The sequence below is a fragment of the Cygnus atratus genome, chromosome 6 (genome assembly GCF_013377495.2).
Source record: "Cygnus atratus isolate AKBS03 ecotype Queensland, Australia chromosome 6, CAtr_DNAZoo_HiC_assembly, whole genome shotgun sequence".
In the NCBI taxonomy this organism is placed as follows: domain Eukaryota; kingdom Metazoa; phylum Chordata; class Aves; order Anseriformes; family Anatidae; genus Cygnus; species Cygnus atratus.
Window position 1 is genome coordinate 22,060,001 of NC_066367.1, and position 7,166 is coordinate 22,067,166.

Here is a 7,166-nt window from a genome sequence, read left to right on the forward strand (position 1 = left end):
TCACCATTTCATGGCCTGGAGACCAGCCCCATGGTGCTGTGGGGAGAGCAGACTGGTCCTAGTCCACTCAAGTGGATGTTTCGCTGTGCATTTAAACTGATCCATCTGACTTGGCCTGAGTAAAGCCAAACATTTTCCATATCTTTCAGGAGAGTTACACAGCAGTTGCCCCCAGCAGGAGGGACCATAGCAATGTGCCAGGGAGAGAGATAAGGGGCCAACTGCAACAGGAAAACCTCTGTGGATCACTATGTGGTGTCCAGGGGGCTCTAGCCACCGCCCAGTCTAATACTGTTAAAGCAGTGTGCTGTCATGATGAGGTTACTAACATCTGCTTTGTTCAGTATCACCACTGAGCAGCATTAGTCATAACAATGCAAGTAATTTAAGAGATGGGAAAAAAATATTTTAGGAGAAGTCAGTGCTCAAAGATCTTTTCAGCTTCATCCACCTGGAGACCACAAAGGAGAAAAGTTTTTTCGGCTTTCTTCTGTCTCGGTGGTAGATGTACAAACCTCTGTCAAAACTAATTCTAGCCCCAAAGAGTTCACAATAGAAAGACAAGCTAAAATGGGTCAAGAAAGCCAACAGTGTAGTAGGTAAAATATATATTAAAAAAAAAAAAAAAAGTTTATAACAATAAGCATATCAAGGATGGTGAGGTCTTACCCAGAAAGGAAGTGAAATGGATGGACTTTTCTGCAGCTACTGCTGTATGGTGGAGACCCATTCACCACACATTCACCACACACTAATGGTGTAACTCATGCCACTGCTCAACTGTCATGCAAATCAAAGCTTGCTCTGTTTGCTGTAATTACTGAAGGAATGTTAAATATGTGTATACAAGTGATGTCATTTCTCTTGAACTAGCAAAATGAAGAGCTAAGAGAATTAACCCAGAATTTACGGAGCTCTTCTCTCATGACTGCTCACCCTCTTATGAACATCTTTCCACAGAGACAGGTGCTGGCCCTTTACCTCTGTTAATGTAAGTATGGCACACCAGTTAAACCCACCAGCATTCTGGTCTATAAGCCTGAAAAATTAAGATTGACATATTTTCTATATATCTGTAGCAAAAGCATGCTGAAAAAGCATATAAAAAAAAAAAGCAAAAGCATAGCTTTCCAAAGTAGAGGTTGTATTTTAAATGCAGAGAGAACGCGCCCAACTGCTTTTAGAACATTTTCTTTAGATGCTTTCATACTTTTAATAAACTGGGGCTTACTATGAATGTATGAAGAACTTTTTGTCTGCAGTTCCCATAGAAATAATTGGGCCTGATGGCTTTCAGTACTTCCCTAAAATCAACCCCTAAACCTTGGACTTGAAGCACACATTTCACATGCCCACATGGGGCAATGTTCTGGTGAAAAAAGAAGGAAAGGGTGCTTGCCTAAATCCTTAGGAAAAAAAAGGAAAGGAAAAAAAAAAAGTGTTCTATACTTTTTGCATGAAGATATTGCTTCTAAATTCAAATCTAGTTCCACACAAAACCAAGATAGGCTGTTATGTTGAAATGCAAACCTGAATGGCTGATAAATCCTACTCTATAATTTTTTCTTTGTTATAGGATTTTTTCAACTGTATTTTACATACACTTGAATCATTTACACAAATTCAGTACAAAATACTTAACAGTAATCGTTTTACTTCAAACCTTGCCATGTGCCATATTTTGTTCTCTTCTTTTTATATGGATATTACCTATTCTTCTAACAATTTAACAAGCCATTTCATTAAATCACTGTAATGCAATTAATGTAGATGGAAACAAATTTTCAATGAACATGGAAACATCTCATTTAGAACATCTAGTTTAAAAGTGTCCATATATGCACTAATTTGATGATAATATTGTTTACCTTGATTCAAACTGTGATTATATTTCTGCCCTGTAGTTTTTATGGGTTTAAAAATGTTGAGTTCTTTTTCTCCTTTTTAGCTTGTTTTCAGAATTTGAAAAACAGGTACAAAGGGAGCTGTGGCAGCTGAATTCTCTTTCATGTATATCCAGTCCAGGTGAAGCCCAGCATAATGTACTGTAATATGTCTCTTCAGTTCTCTGATACAGTGACCTGTGCATCCTCTAAATCCCCCACAGAATGCACAGACACAAACTGATTGAGGTGAGAATGGACTTAAGTATATATTGTTCTTTGTAGCTTTGAAGAATTGGCACTTTTGCCAAATGCAAGATGATGTGGATTGTAATCTATTGAGATACAAGTTCAGACTGGGTCCTCTTATACATTGTAAGAATAACTAAAGATTTGTCTGGAGTAAGGGATTTTTTGTCTTTCTTCCTCAAAAAAAAAAAAAAAAAAAAAACCCTTTCTCACTGTTTCTGACACTTTGCAGTTCCTCTAGTGACAGCAATCATGAAAGCACCATGGTGGTGGAAGCCTCTTGCAGCAGCTGGAGCAGCTGGGAGCACGTGGCACCAGAAATGCCAGTCATTTGCTCAGGGGTGTTGTTGCAGCTATGAAGATAAATTGATACACGCTACACAAATGAGAACCTTGGGTGTTTACCTCCCTGCTGGTATATGTTTTATTTTTCAATTTATTCTGTGAATACAACTGTTTCATAGCTGTTAGGTGGAACTGTGAGTTAAATCCGGATGACTTCTGATTCTGATCTGATTAAGGAAAATAGAATTGGGGCTGGTGATGAGGAAGTGGTGAAAGTGATTGTTGAGCATAGATGCTCAACGTCATAGCTCGTAGCTATTTCAACAAGATCACCCTTCTAGTATAATCAGTTGTGATGATTTTATCTATTATAAAATAAGCTAATTAACCAACCCAACAGATTTTTCTGCTGGCTTGGTATGTCAGTAGCTCTGTTTTGGCTCAACTGGACACTCAGTGCCTGGGCTCCTCTGCCCGTGGCTGTGATCGGCCCAAGCTACTGCAAGACTGCCCCAAGGAATAACCCATCTTGTATTTCCCCAAGGCAGCATAGGGCTAGGGAGGTTGATATGAATGCTGCTTTTCTGCCTTCAAGACAATAGTTATAAATACATAACCACAGGTATATCAGGATCTTTAATGACTAAATAAATTTATCACGGTGATGTTGTGGGTCAATAAGATAAAGTGAAAATGTGTCTCTGAAAAAAATTGGGAGAGGAAAAATTGTCTAGGATTGCAAAGACTTTAAGATGTATTTTCAGCTACGAATAACATACAATAAACTTATTTGATTCTTTTTATTTTCTAATGCAATTTTAAGTTTTATGAAATTCATTTTTTGTCTTAAATATAAAAAACAAGCTTTTGACTTTGACATTTAGAATACTGTTTTCTTTTAGAAATTCAGAGAAATGGATATATATGTATATACATATAAATATATATATATGCATGTTTTCCCAAGGAACTTATTATATAGAAACATTTTATAGAAAATAATTTCCTAAAATATTTTCAAATCCAACATTGCCAATTTTAAACTATTTTAATTGAGCTTGCTCTGTAATCTAAGAGCCAGGTCTTAGAGCTGGGACTACAATAACCCACTTTCTGCATGTGGTACACCATCATACCCATATCAGTGGGTGAAATTAATTGATTTTTTTTAACAGCTAATACAGTTTTTTGTTTGTTTGTTTGTTTGTTTGTTTGTTTCCTCAGGGATTGATATATTTATTCTCATGAACTTAAGAATTTTTCTCTTTAAGAGTTCCTGGGATGTGAGGTAATCTATAATTTTAAGAAGCATGTGATTCCTTCAGCATTTGAAATGACAACTATATACCTTGTGTAATTTAAGTTCTCTTTCAGCTAACAATCTTACTCCTCCCCTTCTTTTTTAGAAGAAAATAAGATTAATGTAAACAGAGCTGAAGAAACTTGAGGGGAAAGGGTTTGTTTTATAGAGCCAAGAGTGTCCTCCAGCTAGCTAGCTTGTATAGCTTTTTTTTCCACGTGTAGATATCTGAAAATAGTATCAGTTTTCCTTCTGACAGAATCCAGTTAAGGACCAGTGTATTTAGAGTTTCAGCTTGCAAGTAGCAAGCCTGACATCTATTAAATTTGTATTTCTATTTATTCATATGATTTTCCCTTGGAATCTAATGAAAGTATCCTTTAAAGTTTATTGTAAAGATTGAACTTTAATACAGAGACAATGAATTTGGGTCTTCACATAACTGAGCTCAACACCTGGAGATTAACATCACCAAATGTTTCCAGAATTGATAAATGTAAGTGCAATAAAAACTACGAGTATTCAATTGAGTAAGGCAGTACAGTATTATCTAATGCAATAAGAAACCAGCTGGGACAATATGTGTCCAATTTTTTGGCATTTGAATACAGAAATACAATGGGAAGGACTGAGTTTTGGGTGTTTCTCAGCTTAAGAAAAGGAATGGTAAACCAGGGCTGAGAAATCTCCTACTGACTTTGAAATGTAGGTGCATGGGGGAAAAATATCTGCTTGACCAATGACCCTACCTTTCTATATCTACTAAAAGTTGATCCTGCGATATCAACACATATTCCCAGTTTTGTCGAGAACAATTTTTGGAACCTACATTTTACTCTTAAAGAGACATTAAAAATGTATGTTTCTAACACTTCTGTAGCACTCAGTCAGGATGTTGTCAATGCCGTCATTTCATGGTTTAGGCAAGTCTTGTATGAGTTGTCAATATTTCTGTTTCAAAATCTCCTTCATTAAAAGTGGTTGCAGCTATGGCAGGGGTTAGTAAGACTGGATACCAATACAATAATATTAGGTGACAGGCAGTCAAGTGTCAAAATAGTCCATAGACACTATTGGCTTCCATCAAAAACAAGATTGATACCAAGTTGTAGCTGTTTTTTTCAACTACCAAAAACTATTGCTCGACAATCAGTAAACAAGTTGCAATCTGGTAGAAAAAAATAAAATAAAATGTAGAAGTAATGGATCCTTGCTTGTTAAACAACTGCCATGCCTCTAGTTTTTTTCTGCTTGCCAATAAAGCATGCTTAAAAATGCAAGCCAACAAACATGTATCTGCACCTTAAGATCTGAGTGTATTTTGTTCTGTGAAAAGGAAAATAAAAACTCCCTCTGCTTCCTGTCCCACTGCCCCCAAACAAACAGTTTTCTGCTCCTTCTTCAGCAGGCTGTATTGGCACTTGTGAGGGAAAAAAGTTTGACAAAAGCACTCATAGATTGCAAGAACACAAATATGCAACCAAAAAACAATGTGTAAGATAACCCAACTCAGCTGCCAGCCACGCATTCCCTTCCTTTCCAAATCAAATGGCTACGTACGATATTAGCGAAAGCGCTTTAGGTGGCCTGTCTTTTACAACCACACTGAAAATAAAGAAGGGATTGAGGGAGTAAAAGGTCAGCATATAAATAGAAATAGAAAGCAATTATAAAATGTCTAGGATATAATCATCTTTCTTAACACATTTATTTAAAAGAATTCTAGTACAGGTGTCCATAAACATCCTTACTTTTCACTCTCTGATGAGAAGTGAAGAGAAGCAGCTCTGGAGCTTTTCCAAAGCTTCAAAGCTGTGCTTAGCTAGATCTTCTGCAGCACATTTGGAGGAACGCGTAATCCAATAGAAGTCAGATGAAACAGTTGTGGTTTCAGTCTAAGTCTCTTCAGACTCTGAAGCTCAGCTGTGCAATGTATTTACAAACCTTCCTCCAACCTGTCAAACACTGGGATATGTAGAAAGCTACATTAAAAAAAAAAATCGAGCTAAAAATATATGAATATTAATGTGCGCGATGTTTATTGCAAGACCCTTATCAGCATACTGTTTTTTTCCTCCAGTCACAGAGAACCTGAAGGCAGCAGAGCTTCTGTGTCCTATAGGTGATATGCTTATGTCCACTTTTTGTCTGTATTTATTGTAGAGCATAGGGCTCCTGTTTCTGTTGCCATTTTCTTTGTAGGCATACAAGGAAAAGCTTGCATACAAATACCGAAGGCTGTTGTAGCAGGTATTGCCAAGGTTTTTCTAAGAAGGCTGCCCAAAGCTGACTGTCTGACATATGCAAAGGCAGAGACAGGTGGAGACTTGTGGATGAGGACTGGTATTTGAAGGTCACACAGCATGTAAAAACTTGTTGGATATAGGGCACACACCAGGGTTTTCTTTCAAGAACAGAAGTTGGGGTGTCACAGGACCAACACAGAAGGCATGCCAGAAAATGAGTAAGTGGCAAAAATGATCTCAGGGCTGGTCTCAATGACGCTTAGATGTAGCTCAGAAGACTAGAGAAAAGCAAATGTGGTCTTGGAGTTCATAAGATTTGATATATTGGGTAAGTTACATGGGACAGAAGCTGTTATGTGGTCCAGAGCTGGTTGCTCTGGACCATAAGCTGCTTCAGCTTGTGTAATTTTGGGAGTTTCTTTGTTCTTAGGGCAGTGTGAGACTTAACTGAGGATTCTTTTAAAAAAGTATTTTGTTTGACGCTCCTCGCTGGTTTGAAGGACTGGTGGACCTGCTACAAAGGTCTGGTGGATTTGCGGACAGATTTCTGGCAAGATATAAATATGTAAGATAAATGCACTCTCCTGTGGGACTCTGCACACTGAATATTGCTGTGGTCACTAGTGTGGGCTGCATCTCTACAGGCTTGTCTGCTGGAATGCACTAGTATTTTTGGTTGTGTCTGGAAAAAATAAACAGGTATTGCTTCTCCTAGGGACTGTGTTTAGCAGCAGACATTCAATTTGCCACAGAGTAAGGAAACAGGTAATTTATTAATTATAGTCCTTACAGTTAGCAATCTGATTTTGTTACATGTTTAGCTCCTAATATTGAAATCAGAGCAGTGGGCATGTGTGTCCTTGCTCCCATGAAAACAAGAATACTTTATATATATGTCTGACTGGCTCCACTTTCCAAATTCACCTGTATGTTGTCTTTGCTTCTTTTGTAAAATTGATTTTACTTTGATTGTACTACCCATTACTCTTTTACCAATATTTTCACTTACTGAAAAGCTCAGTATTTGGTGATACAAATTTTTGATATATAATGTGTGCTAAAGACACATTTTAAATAGCTTGTGAAACAAACAAACAGAAAACTAACCACTTTAACTCCCCTCCTGGGCACATATTCTTTGCTTATGACAGTAGCATCTAAGTCTTCATTAAGGCTCCAGTTCAGAAACATGCTATATATTTT